Source organism: Ambystoma mexicanum, chromosome 3p, assembly GCF_040938575.1.
Source record: "Ambystoma mexicanum isolate Mex_15411 chromosome 3p, UKY_AmexF1_1, whole genome shotgun sequence".
NCBI classification, from domain to species: Eukaryota; Metazoa; Chordata; class Amphibia; order Caudata; family Ambystomatidae; genus Ambystoma; species Ambystoma mexicanum.
In genome coordinates, this window is record NC_090925.1 from 1,123,604,775 (window position 1) to 1,123,619,990 (window position 15,216).

Genomic DNA, 15,216 nt, shown 5'->3' on the forward strand with positions numbered 1-15,216 from the left:
CCCTCCGGTAGGGTGTAGGACGCAAGATGTGGAATCCTGGATAAGTTGACGGTTTCATAGGGTATAGGGTTAAATCAGTAGCCTCAGCTTGGTTGTTAACAACAGACAGGTATATAAAGAAAGTTTGTCTCAGTTGGAGAAAGCTACAGGGCTGATACCAGGGCATAGCTATCAAATATAGATGCATGTGTGTGACAACTCTGTGTGATAGGGGATCTGAGCAGCATCACACGGAATGTGTTAACAAGTCTTATATTTAACATCATGCCTGCAGGTTGGTGAATCTAGTGGGATATCACATGGTGAGTAGTTAAAATTAAATGAAGGACCAGCGCAGGGCGATCAGAGATGACCACAAGCACCAGTCCTCGCCGGACGTTTCTAGAGTACTCAATGTGCTATGGTCTTGTTGGAACCTGTGGACGTTTTCTCGCTGCCAGTGAGACTTTACCAGTGAGACCTCCCAATGCCGGGCGCATCGCGGCGCCGAAACGAGGCTGAGGCCGTCTCCTTCTGCATCCGTGCATCCGCCGGCAGGCGGATACGCCGGCTGCCTACATGAAGGCCATACTAAGGCCTGTTGGGTGCCTGTTTGGAGCCATAGGAGCCAGAGGCCAGGAACTCTGCCCTTACCGCTCCAGGTAAGCCAACGCTGCCACCTGCCTCCTGTTTCTGTGCTTGTCTATGCCTGATTCTGCCGTCTGCCATACCCTATGCCCATCTTATTCCAGGTAACTTTTGGCCAACACTACTGCACTACTCCTAGCTACCCATTGTCTCCAGCACTATGTGTGTCTGTGACACCCCAGGAAATAGTAACCAAAGTGCATAACCCGTGTGCACCACAGGACTGTTAGGTGCTACCCCATTGCATTTTTGCCTAATTGTGCTATTTGGAAGCTAGGTGTTACCCCATTGCATTTTTGCCTAATTGTGCTATTTGGAATCTAGGTGTTACCCCACTGCATTTTTGCCAAATTGTGCTATTTGGAATCTAGGTGTTACCCCACTGCATTTTTGCCAAATTGTGCTATTTGAAGCTAGGTGTTACCCCATTGCATTATTGCCAAATTGTGCTATTTTGAATCTAGGTGCTACCCCACCGCATATTTGCTGCCTACCACTATTCCTGCACATGTTCTGTTTACAAAGCCACCTATGTCCTCCCAGAGCCCACAGAGCTCCTACCGCAATCCAAAGTTCACCCCCTGATCACAAACTGAATCTAGGTATCACTGCCCTATCTGCATACTGCACTTTTACTGCCCTGCCCGAATTGAACTGTACGTGTTTGTATTGCTTCTCGCCCTGCCTACCCCATCTCTCAGATAACACCTACATTGCTACTCCCACTCTGCTCACACAACGCCAGCGCAGTACTGCAGAAAATGCTAACTATATTACTCATCTTCTGTGCAATGGCCACGCCCGCATCCCCAGACACTCCCATCCAGGATACTGACTCAGGAGCCCCCCCTCCCCAGCCAGGCACTAGTCTCACCAACGACTCCTACACAACTAGGTACTATCCTGACACTTCCTACCCAAGATATCATTGCAAGTCAGGACCTACAACCTTTGCCTCCCACCCCTTCACTACCACCGAAAGAAACAACAAACTTCGCGCTAGACTCTCTAAACTTTATGAGCCGCCCCGAAGATTCCTGTCTGATTCCAAATGCGAAGCCAAAAGTTCCACCAAAGGCACCACTATCCCCACAACCAAGTCCAAACCTATCATTCATACAAACATCTCGGTAAAAACGGATGTACACTCCTACAAAGGAGCTCTCCTCAATACCAGATCATTGGTCGCACATGCCCTTGATATAGCAGACCTAATTATCAAAGATAAATTAGACTTTATTGCTCTAACTGAAACGTGGCTCCACAATGCAGCAGGCCCATCTCTAATGCTGGCCATCCCAGACAGCTACACTATATCTAGGCAGGACCGGGTAGGTAACCGGGGCGGTGGCATCGCCATCATATCTAAAGTAAGCCTAGCTCTCAGACTAGCCCCGACCCAAACTCTGCAATCGTGTGAATCCCTCACTGCCAAACTCCCCATAAATAATACCCAATCCCTCACTATCCACCTGATCTACAGACCACCAGGTCCACTCGGAACCTTCGAGGAAGATCTACACAACCTAATTTCCAACAATGCGAAAACCACTTCACAACTACTGCTACTAGGGGACCTTAACTTAGGGTTCAACGACCCAGCAGACATACATGCCTCCACCATAGCCAATACGATCTCATCACTCGGACTCTCACAAAAAGTCAACCTACCCACCCACCTGAAGGGTAGAACCCTAGACTGGGTTGCTGATGCCAATTGCTCAGCGGTCATCTCCGCCACCACACCACTACCCTGGACCGACCATTCGCTGGTCTCATTTAACCTACTGACCTCTAGATCACCTACCACAACCGTGTCGCTGGCACCACCCTGCCTCACAAGAAACAAGAAAAATATCTCAATAGAAAAAATCATCCCAGCTATCCTTCCAACCCTAAACGCATTGCCAGACAATCTAGATCCCAACACACTAGTTCACGAATATAATAAAATCATGTTAACTACCTTGGACAAAATTGCCCCACTCAAACTTCGCACCAGCAAGCCAAAAACCCATTTAAACAAATGGTACACACCCGAACTCAAAGCCCTCCGCCTAAAAAAGCGAAAATGTGAAGCTGATTGGAAATTATGCCCCTCCAGTGAAAAGAAAGCCATCCTTGACACGATTTCTCGTCATTACAAAGCTGAAATCTGCTTAGCTAAACGAAATTCCTATAACATCCGCATTGCCAACTCCAACTCAAGTATGAAGGAGCTCTTTTCCATACTGAAGGAACTTGAGTCACCCATTGCCACACCCGACACCTGCACTAAGAACCAGACCTGGTGCACAGACATCCAACAAGCACTAGCAAATAAAATAAACACCCTACAAAATAAAATTCAACTAAAAAAAGACTCCCTAAACCTCACTAACCCTCCCACATCTCCGCCCAAAGCCTCACCAAGTACACACACTAACTCATTCACCTTCTCTAAAACCACCACCCTTGAGGTCGAGAAAATCATCCTCTCTCTTAAACCATCAAACTGTAAAGGCGATATCTGCCCTGCACACATAATAAAGGACGCAGCCAGAGACCTGTCGCCCTTTATCTCTAAACTTATAAACGCTTCTTTCTCCTCAGGCAGTATCCCTTCCAACCTAAAACAATCTTGGGTGCTCCCCCTCCTCAAAAAACAGACACTTGATCCCCTCATCCCCACCAACTACCGACCCATCACCACGGTACCCTTCCTACTGAAAATCTTGGACAAAGTTGCCTATGTCCAGATTCAAAAATACCTAGAACTACACAAGCTACTAGGCGCCAGACAATCAGGTTTCTGCCCATTACACAGCACGGAAACAGCCCTCATCCATCTGAAAACCCAAATTGATGATCTGAGGGACAATGGCAAGACAGCACTCCTCCTCTTACTCGACCTCTCCGCGGCTTTCGACCTCGTCGACCACAAGGTCCTCTGCAAACACCTTGACTCAGCTGCTCATTTCTCCCCAGAAGCTATCAAATGGATTAAATCCTTTCTGAGTGAGAGAACTATGAGAGTCTTCTCCCCTTCAGCAGCAGCAGACCCCTCTCCTATCACTTGCGGAGTCCCGCAGGGCTCATGCGTCTCCCCCACACTATATAACATCTTCACCAAACCCCTGTTCGACGATCTGGACCATCTGGGTGTCACCTACACTAACTATGCTGATGACACTCAGATTCTCCTCCCACTTTCAGGGGATCACAGTAAGGACAGAGAGTTGGTGAATAGGGTATATCTCATCATTCAGGCATGGATGGCATCTCATGGTCTATGCCTGAATGATGACAAGACAGAGCTCATCATCTTAGGTACCCCTGCTAATATCAAGAAACTAGGCCTTGAATATGCCGAATTCAACATAGATGGCAATCTCATCAGAGTATCCAGGGAAGTAAAAACCCTTGGCTTTTATCTGGATGCCACCATGTCATTCACTAAACAGGTCAACTCACTAGCATCTACCACTGCGTACACGTGCAAATTAATAAGGGCAGGCAGACCATTCCTATCCAATGACAGCTGCCTGATCCTGGCAAGAGCACTCATACTATCTAGGCTTGATTATTGTAATGCCCTCTATAGCGGTGCTAACAAAGCCATTATCCACAGGCTTCAAATCTTACAAAACAATGCCTTGAGAGCTGCCTTCGGCATTAATAAGAGAGATCATATCTCAACCACCAGACGCCAACAGAAATGGCTCTCCACAGACAACAAAATCAAACTAAAGTTGGCCTCCCCAACCCATAAAGCCCTCAACAATGCCGCCCCCAGTTATCTGATGGACAAGGTAAAGAGAAAGTCCTCCATCCGACAAACAAGAATTATCAATTCCAACCGTCTGATAATTCCCAGATTCAAACTCTCCACCATTGGTGGGAACAGTTTCCCGGTGAAAGCTGCCACGCTCTGGAATTCTCTGCCACACAACCTAAGAGCTGACCAACTATATTTGCACTTTAGAAGACACCTCATCAGTCACCCTAACTCCAATAACCCTTGTATTTAGCTGCACTTTCTACACCTATGTATAGATAGTGATACTTTTGTTCGTGATTCTGCCCTCGCCTCTAACAGCCCTGCACACATCTGTACACTTACCTCTTGTATAGATACTGACTTTTTATGTTTGAAGATTTGTATACCTCTTATTCCTGTAATCCTGAATATTTTTTCAGGATTACCCGCCTCTAACAGCCCTGTACATATCTGTATATTTACCCCTGCATAGATATTGACTTTGTATGCATGAAGATTTGTATATTTCTTATTCCTGTAATTCTGATTATTTTTATTACTACTTCAAAGTGTATATTTCTGCAACATTGTAAGCTTCGAATTATCTTTTGCCTGCGCCCTGTTGCCCCTGGGTAAGGTGCGCCATACAAATAAATAAACAAACAAACAAACAAACTTTAGGTGGCACAGTGTTCCTTTCAATGCCTTTGGGCATGCCAGGGGACTGTGGGTCTCTAGCTTGTGGGCAGGTTGCTGATGGGGCTGTCCATATCAGAATCAGAAGTGGCAGGACTTTATCGCCGAAAGAACCGCCACAACTCCAAGTATTGAAAAAGTAAGACCTGACTATCGAAGTATTGACTATCGAAGAACGAATATCCCTCGTAGTAGTGGCTAAAGAACGTGGCTAAAAAACAGATCTAGAATGGAACTAGAATATTCAAAGGTAATAATAGTCGAATCCATCCAACAGTAGAAGTGCTAATTTTGTGTTAGTTACAGATACCGAGAGATGGTGCTTATTTGCCTGAAGGAACTGAAATGGCAAGTGCATTTAAAATATGAAGTTAGTTTTAACTGATAAACTGTAGTGACTTACCATTTTGACAATTTATTAGAAATACTGCCACAAATACAGCAGATTGAAGACAAAAATACAACTGAGCTGCATGTTAAAAATAAAAGCCAAAAGAATGCCTTTAAATTAGCTCACTGAGGGATTCCAAGATGGCGGGCGGCAGAGGAAGACTTGCGTAGGTGTCTCTCCCTGCTGCGCCAATAAGCAGTGTAATAAAGCGATTTTCAGGCATTAATCCACCCCAATGCAACTTCTTTATGGACAGAAGTGCACTCCGGTAAGAGGAAAGAGCACCTGTGATGCCTGCCAAACAGAGAAAGACGTAACGAAAGCAGACCAAGGCGTGACCACAGAACTGCGGCGGTTCCCCTGACGGGACTCGGCAGAAAGCTGGTACGTCTGTGGAAGGAGAGACAAAGACACCAAAAAGACCGGCATCCCCCCGAGGTCCCGGTCGCTATTGCGGGAGAATGCAGAGGAGAGGAATTTGGCCAAACTCCACTCGTGCATACCCCAACACAGATACCGAGCCTCAACGCAGCACCGGAGAGGAAGAGGTCCCGAGGCAGAAGGTCAGAAGCGGGCAGCAGGAGGCAAAGACTTACATTGGGGACAGAAGAATGGCACAGTCTCCTCGCCGGGTCAGCGCACTAAAACGGGAACGGGGCAACAGGAAAACGCAGAGAGGGCAGGGATCCCGGCAACGACCAGCAAAAGACTTTCAGATACGAATCCCCAGCCCCCGCCAGGGAACCAAGAAAACAGCGAAGGACGTGCAGAGAACTCCATAGGACTCACAGCACCACCCCGGGGAATGGCACAAGTGTAGGGGAAAGAGCCCAAGCATCGCCCGCACTCAGCTCTGCCTGCCCTCGGATCATTACCACTACCGGGCCACGACACAGCGCCAAAGGGACAGAGGCCACCCAAGTGGGGGAAAAATACACAAGAAGGAAGCAGAGACAAGGACTACCAGCTAGGCACAGAAGAGTGACCCAGGTCACCCTAACCCACCAGGGCTGCACACAATAATCTCACAAGGAAAACCACAGAAGGAGCAAGGACCCCAGGGAAGAAGGTAAGGGAGACCTAGGTGCAGAACCCCCACCTCACTGTGGAAGACAAAGGTGACCCGGTCAGGGCCACATAACGTGCCGCACAGGAACATTGGGCTCCAGCAACACGGGAAACGGTCCAGCCATGCTGCGCCAGAGAGCACGGATCCCCCCCAAAGTGAACAAAACCAATACATTACCCCAGAGGGCTGCAGACAATAAATAAAAGATGAGGCGACCAGGGCCCTAACATAACGGAGTCACACCACAGTAGATCCACCTCGCACTCAACAAACAGTGAATAACCACAACACCAAGAAGGAAGAGAATTCCCCAGATCCATCGACGGATCCCAAAAACATGTTGCCGCACCGAGGCTCATAGCGCAACAACAGCATAGAACTATATCTAAGGGAACCCAACGGGGGCAACCCCCTAAGAAGCTACGTGCAATCAACAAAGGGAAATCCCACTACGATCCCTCACCCATAGATCAACCAACAACAGGGGAACCGCGGCACAGGCCCAACCATAGCGGACCCCATCCAACAAGAAAGTGGTTAGCAGCTAGCGAGCAGGAAAACTTAAAAGGACCCACACACGGAACAGGGACGGTGAGTGAAAGGGGTGACTGAATCCTCACAATCAGCCCACCAATCGCCAAGCACCCCAAAGCATACATACAGAGGCCACACCTAGCACACTGAAAGATGGTACTCCCCAAGAACCACAAGCAGACCACCGGAAAACACGGCCACACTGTGGAGAACAGACCCACAACTTTCTTGTGGCACAAGAAAGCCTCAAACACACTGGGGCCAACCATAAAATGAAAAGTCGGAGGACAGTGTAACGCTCACCTGATTCCCACGGAGGCGCAGGTCTGGCTTCGAGTGCTGATGCTTCTTCAATGGTGAAGCGCAGGACTCTGAAGATGGACAGGAAGGGCCCCTCTACTCTGGCTTCTCCGGCTCGCAGGAATATTCCCCTGTGCGTGAAAAGGGAGTATTACCTACTGACTGAGTTATGCTCAAGCCTCCCACTCTCTTCCAACCCTCCACGATACCTTTCCACGATTCCCCGTGAAGTCTCACCTTCGGGTCAGGAAGGATGAGCTCTCCATCCTGCTTCTGATGCAGGGGCGCGTTGAAACCCAGTTACTTCACTGGTTTGAGGATTGATGGGAGTTCAGGTAAGCTTGACTATTCAGGTAAGGCTCTGTAAAAGTTCTGTTGCAAGTTCAAAAGTCCAAGCTTAATAATAATGTTCATTGTCTTTTTCCCCTTAGGGGCCGGGGTTCGGAATGCCGGAGATATGGCGCTGACCCGAAGTGAAACGTGCAGTTCCAGTAAATGACAGGTAAGTTCTGGATGAGCGCTCGGGTAATGTCTTTGCATTCGCTCATTCACTGTCTTTGTCTTTTTTCCCCATAGGGGCCGGGGTCCGGAATGCCAGGAAGCGGCAGGACCCGAAATGAAATGGGAATGACCCAACAGGTAAGTCTTAGAAGGAAACTGAGCCTTTCCTATTCCCTTCCTTCTCTCACCTTGTCTTCTTGTCTTTTTCTCTCTAGGCTCTGAGAAGTGGGTGCAGATCCGGATGATCGCTGCTGAAGATGGAGGCGCCCAGGAAAGGTGAGTGAAATGCAGCGCTGCAGCGATCGAAGCGAAATGCTTTTAAAATGATGTCTTCCCTTTCAGGATCGTCGGTGTGATGTCTCTGTGATGCAGCTTTAGCTGGTAAGGTCTTCTTTCTCTCCATTTCTCTCTTATCTCCCTTTGCAGGCGACCCAGGATACTGACAGGCGTGGCTGAGGTCCAGATGCAGGAGCTGACACGGTGAGCGTCCAGCTCCGAGGAGCAGAACAACGTGAAGCGTGAGTTGCTGATCGGGTGTGGTTTAAATAGCTTTGGAAGAAGTTCCAAGTGTGTATCCTTCCACCAATCAGGTATGTATCCTTCCCCGACCACACCCGGGTGGAAAGTAGTCCCACAGGTAAAGTAGTTCCGTTCAGGCCTCAAGAGGGCATGGATATGGCAGCATGGTCTGCATCAGGTAAGTGCACATTAAAACACACATGTCTAGCTTTATGAGCCTGGCGCCTAAGGCGCCAGGACAGAGGTCCAACATGAGCCTGGCCCCTAAGGCGCCAGGACTGCGTCCAAAGGGCCCCAGCTTGGGCCCGCTGGCACTTCCCTGGGGGAAATCATGCCTGCCTCTGGGGTTGCTGGGTCGGACCTGGCTCCTTGGAGGTAGGCATCATGACAGACAGAGAAGAGATAGGTGTGAATCAAAACCCTCCAATATAACATAGCAAAACCAGTAGAGACAAATAAAAAAGGAGCGGCCCACTAAGCCACACGGAACTACCTCTTAAACTGGAAAAGGCAAGGAGAGACCCTACCAGAGGATTTTCGAACACTGAAAAAGCATATAACTAGAAGAGCAGCACAAGAAGCGGCTTCAAAGAAAGAGCGACATCAATCGTTTTGATGTCAAAATCCAGACTAAAAACCATGGCTCCAGCTCACTCTCCTCCCCTGCCCCCCAAGGGAAAGAAACAAAAAGCCTGAAACAGCTGTGGAGTGCGGATTACACAGCAACTGTGCGACGGGGGAGGCCACCTGAGAATCTCACCAGGAAATGGGGGAGAACATCATGACCAAGGTGGATAAACAGTTTTAAGGACTTCCAGAACCAATTTCTACTCTCATTTCAGGAACAATTCAAAACACTAAAGGAAGAAATGAAGCAATTTTTACAGGAGGTGAAGCTAGATATTGCAAAACTGGAAGAGGGAACAGACACGCTAGAGAAAGCAGTGCAACAAAGAGGACGATACCCAAAAATCAGACAAGGGTCTGCAGCAACTATTCCGCCTCTCCTATAATCTCGAAATCGAATGCAAAGACTTGGGAATTAAAAACCTAACTGAATCAGTTGAGGACAAAGACTTTTCCGAGCCAGTCCACCAATTATTCAAAGAAGTCCTAGCTGGGGACACGGAAGCTCAAGTTCAGGTTGACAGACTGCACTGAGTAGGACCAAAGAGACCAACCGAACCAGGGGCTCGACCAAGGGACGTGCTGGCAGCTATCTCATCATACACTCACAAAGAACAAATCTTACAAAAAGCAAGAACAGCAGGCCCGCTGAGAATAAATGGCCAAGAAGTACAACTATATCAGGACCTGTCTCAATCTACGTTCCTGAAGAGAAGAAAAATGGGCCCAGTATTCCAACACCCACTGTGTGCCATCTGATGCTAGCCTCCTGTGCCCCAAATTGATGCTAGCCCATTGTGTGCCATCTGATGCTAACCTACTGTGTCCCATTTGATGCTAGCATACTGAAGCCTCAGCATGTTCACTAAAGCCTTTAGCCAACTTATCTGCTTTTTATTACTTATATCGAGTAGCACACTTTGCCTTGTCACACGCCACACACAGGCCCTTGGAGACTCACCCTCAACAACACCCCCCAACAATAAGACAACTACACAGCCTCTAGCTATGGATGACTCTATACACCGAATCTTAAGTAACCCCTGCTCAACAGAACTTAGGAATACTCGCCTTAGAGCTAGACTAGCCAATATATATGAGCCACCTAGAAGCTTGCTTCCCATCTCTATAGGAAGAAGGACCCCTAAAACGTGGCCCGGCCTAATACCTGCAAGTACCGAGTTAGCAAATAACCATCCTCCTAAGACAAAAAGTGGCACGGTCCAGCACTCGAAGCCCAAAGACCAACTAGCTTCTCACCCAGCAACTACAGTTCTCACTAGCCCGCCCATCGAAGGAGCTCTAATAAACTCTAAATCCCTAGTAGTCCATGTCACAGAGACTGCCGACCTGATTCTGAGAGATAACCTAGACTTCCTCGCCATAACCGAGACATGGTGACACGCCGCAGCAGGCCCTATGCTCATGCTAGCAGTCCCAGATGACAATACAATCTTGAGACAACACAGACAAGGAACTAGAGGAGGAGGCATCGCCATTATCTCAAATGCAGTTTTGCTATGAGACTAGCCCACCCTTACGATATTCAATCGTGTGAAGTACTATCAGTCAAAGTACCTCTGATCAACTGTCAAACCCTTAACATACACCTGATATATCGCCCCCCCGGGCCCAATTGGGACATTTGAGGATGATAGCAACTCAATCATAGCTAATAACCTCAAAAGCTCAACACAAGCATTACTATTAGGTGACCTTAATCTGGGCTTCAATGATCCCTCGGATCTGCCTGCCCTGGCAATAGCAAATACTCTAGTAGAACTAGGCTTCACCCAAAGAAGCACAACCCCCACCCACAACAAAGGTAGAATAGTAAATTGGGTGGCATACCACAACTGTCATGATAACATCCTCTCCATCGCACCACTAGCCTGGACCGACCACTGCCTACTTTCATTTAAACTCTCCACCAACAGACCACTGCCCTCTCCTGCTCCTATGGCTCCACCCACACTTACCAGAAATAAAAAGAGTATCACAGCGGATAGGCTTATCCCTGCCTTACTCCCTACCCTTAATGCACTTCCTGACAGCTCTGATCCAGAGAGTCTAGTTGAGGAGTTTAACAAAATGATGGTCTCGTCCCTAGACCAAATTGCCCCCCTTAAACTCAGACCAAGTAAGCCAAAAAACCATCTGAACAAGTGGTTCACACCCTTCCTAAAAAACCTAAGGCAACAAAAAAGAAACTGCGAGGCTGCCTGGAAATTACAACCCTCAGAAACCAATACATTAAAGCTTACCAAACTCTCACCCCTTTACAAAAAGGAAATATGCCTAGCTAAGCGTGCATCCTATGATACTCGGATCTCCCAAGCCAACTCCAATATGAAAGAATGATTTACTATTCTCAAAGAATTAGAGACCCCCCATCGCTATACCAGGCACCTGCAACAAAGATAGAAAAATGGTGCTCAGACATCCAACATGCACTAGCCAATAAAGTATCCACCCTACAAAATAAAATAGCCCCAAAAAAAGACTTGTTAAATAACCTACCACCTCCTAAAATAAGTGGGAACACAACCAAAGCCCAACCAACATGATTCAACTTCTCCAAAGTATCTATCCTCAAGGTGGAAAGAATCATTATATCCCTCAAACCATCCAATTGTCATGGCAGCCACTGCCCTGCACAGCTCATTAAGGATGCGGCCGAGACCTATCATCCTTCATATCCAAGCTTATCAATGCTTCCTTTACCATAGGCACTATACCCACTAACCTAAAACAATCATGGGTACTTCCACTTTAAAAAAAAAAAAAACAATGCTAGATCCTTCAACTCCCACCAATTACAGGCCGATCACTACAGTCCCTTTTCTTCTAAAAATATTAGATAAGATGGCCTACATGCAAATACAAAAAATGTTGGAATTATACCACCTACTAGGAGCTAGACAATCAGGCTTCCACCCACAACACGCAACAGAGACTGACCTCATTGATCTCAAGACCCAAGTCGATGAGCTTAGAGACACTGGCAAATCAGCCTTGCTCCTCCTGCTGGACCTCTCAGCTGCGTTCGATCTGGTGGATCACACAATATTATGTAACCATCTCGACCCAGCAGCACACTTCTCTAAGGACGCTATAACCTGGATTAGATCATTCCTAAGTGGCAGAACTATGAAGGTCTTTTCGCCCTCTGCAGCTGCAGACCCCATACCCATCACTTGCGGCGTTCCACAGGGATCATGCGTCTCACCCACATTGTACAACATATTTACCAAGTGCCTTTTCGATGATATGGACCATCTTGGTATCACCTACACTAACTATGCAGATGATACCCAGATCCTCCTTGCACTTTCAGGGGATTATGACAAGGATTTGGCCTTAGTGAACAGAGTGTACATAATCACCCAGGCATGGATGGCCACGAGTGGCCTATGCCTGAATGATCATAAAACAGAACTCATCATCCTAGGTACCCTTACTAACTTAAAAAAACTGGGACCTGACTACTCCTCATATCGACGGCATTAAGGTAGCACCGGAGGTAAAAACATTAGGTTTTTATCTCGACTCCACGCTCTCATTCTCCAAATAGGTGAACAGGCTAGCATCCTCTACGGCCTATGCGTGTAAACTTATATGATCAGGTAAGCCTTTTCTCTCTAACAATAGCTGTACCATCCTGGCCAGAGCACTCATCCTGTCCCGCTTTGATTATTGCAACGCCCTGTACATAGGTTCCAACAACCAACAAATCCACTATTAGAGGAATCCAAACCCTGCAAAACAATGCCCTCAGAGCGGCACTAGGCATTTCCAAAAGAAACCATATCTCTGAGAGCAGACGATAAAAATAACTGGCTCTGAACCAACGACAAAATCCTCCTAAAAATGTTGTTGCTCTCCGATAAATCTCTTAACAACGCCGCCCCTAGTTACCTTTCTGAGAGATTCCACAAACAGACATCCTCAAGACCCACAAGATCAGCAAATAGGGACCGCTTGTCCATCCCCAAATTTAAACTATCCATGATTGGAGGTAGTAGTTTCCCCGTTAATGCGGCTAAACTATGGAACTCCCTGCCTCCTACACTGAGAATAGACCAGTCCTATCTTAACTTCAGAACCAACACCATCCCGTGGTTGAAAGCCAATGACCATTAACTCACAGGATATCAACTGAATTGTAACTAAAAACGTCTGCAACCCACACCGAATGTTCCTTATATATAACATTTGTAAATATTTGTAAATATATTTAACTCTGCCTTTGTAAGTATTGTACCACACTTCATGACCCAACATATGCTACCCCGAGGGGGATAGCTACAACATTGTACATAATGCCTGTAATATCTGTAAATAGCAGCTTATCCTGCTTTGTAGTTAATGTTTATACTTTTGACCCCTTGTAACTAAGCTTTGCATTGTCTTGTAACTGTTGCGCCCTGATACCTCTGGGTCTGGCGCGTTATAAATAACAAACAAACAAACAAAGTGTGATACAAATGGACGTTCCCGTTAGACTCCTCTTCACATGTGAAGGGACACAGCATAGGATCACAACATGGGAAGAAGGGGAACCAATCTTAAATCTGCACCAGGACGACAGAGACGCTGAGGAACGGACACAAAGACAAGCGCAAGCCTCCAGCAAACTGAGGTGTAAGGAAAAGATGAAGACTACCAAAAATCCGTCACTTTACAAGAACACTAGAGCATGGAGTGCACCAAATCATATCAATGGGGTGGGGAACCACCTGAAATCGCACTTAAAGGCCCAAAGTGAGAATGAGAGGGACAATGTTGGAATCCCATGTGGGGTTTAGGATCACCCACACATTAGACCTGAGGGTAACCGGGGGCCAGGCGCAAGGGACATTTAGTCTGTGCGCTCCTAGGAACCTAGCCCCCCCACCTCAGGGGGAAGGGGAATTTGGGGTAGGGAGGGAACGCAACAATGGGGAGTTGGGGGGGTGAAGGATGGTGGGAACGGATCAGGACAATGAGGAGATTCGGTCGGGGAGGTGGGGGAACCACAGGAACACAAAAACCGAGTTAGCGGAATATGGATAGAGGGAGTTCATTGAAAGTCCTGACACACAATGTTCGGGGATGAATACTCCAATTAAGAGAAAGAAGCCAGAGCGACAGTCCTGGAGAATGCATGCAGACATCATCATGTACCAGGAAACTCACATAAAGAAGTCTTACAAAGAACAGGTCAAAATAAGAGTGGTATCACATACATACCAAGCTAATGCACAAGGAAGAAGAACGGGAGTCCTAATAGCCATACAAGTCAGATTAAACACATAGGTCTTGAACAGCTTGGCAGATGAGGATAGGTGCTACCTTTTTCTTAACATAAATGTAGAAGGCAAACAACTAACATTGGCCTTGATCTACGCTCCCAACACGGGACAGGACAGATTCGTGAAAGGAACCTTATTGACACTAGAGGGATTTGCCACAGGGGACATTATACTAAGGGGCGACCTCAACCTAGCGTGGGACCCCAGGCTAGACAGAAGCTCCAAATCACAAATGGGGATGAACACCCTTTCAAAAGCCTTGAAGAGAGCATTTGAAACACTTGTCTTACAGGATATTTGGCGAGCCACAAAAGGAGAAACAAAGGGCTTCACCCACTTCTCGCACATATATAGTCCTCAATCTAGAATCGATTATGTCTGGGCATCCACGGGCCTAGTGGGGAAAGTGGCCAATATAGAAATAGGACCAATATCCATCTCGGATCACGCTCTGATAACAGCATCCTTCAACATCAATAGGACGAGGGGGGGGGGGGCTCTGGACATGGAGATTCCCTACAGATATACTACAAGATAACTTGATAGCAGAAACAATAAGAGAAAAGATTGAAGAATATTCCCCGAAAACAAGAATGGGGAAAACCCCCAGAGTACAGTCTGGGACGCTTTCAAGGCAGTACTAAGGGGTGGCCTGATAGCACTAAAGGCACATAGAGACAAAATATGAAATAGATGTGAAGAAGGATTGGAAGGGAAGCTGAAGGGAGTACAAAACGAGATAGCGAACAACCTCAGTAGGAAAATGAAATTAGCCCTGAAACATATACAAGGCCGATTGGGTATGATACAAAACAAAAAAGCAGAGATAGCGCTCTTAAGGCTGAAGCATAGGTACTACATAAGCGCCAATAAGGCGGACAAGTTACTGGCAAGGCAGCTCAGTGAAAAGGGGCACAAG

The 15,216-nt window shown here is 47.1% G+C and overlaps 1 protein-coding gene across 5 annotated transcripts in view; it reads right to left on the reverse strand.

Annotated features, from left to right (window-relative positions):
• RAD50 (RAD50 double strand break repair protein) overlaps positions 1 to 15,216 on the reverse strand; it is a 1,278,308-nt gene that overhangs the window by 291,715 nt on the left and 971,377 nt on the right. The gene's annotated exons all lie outside the window — the stretch shown is intronic.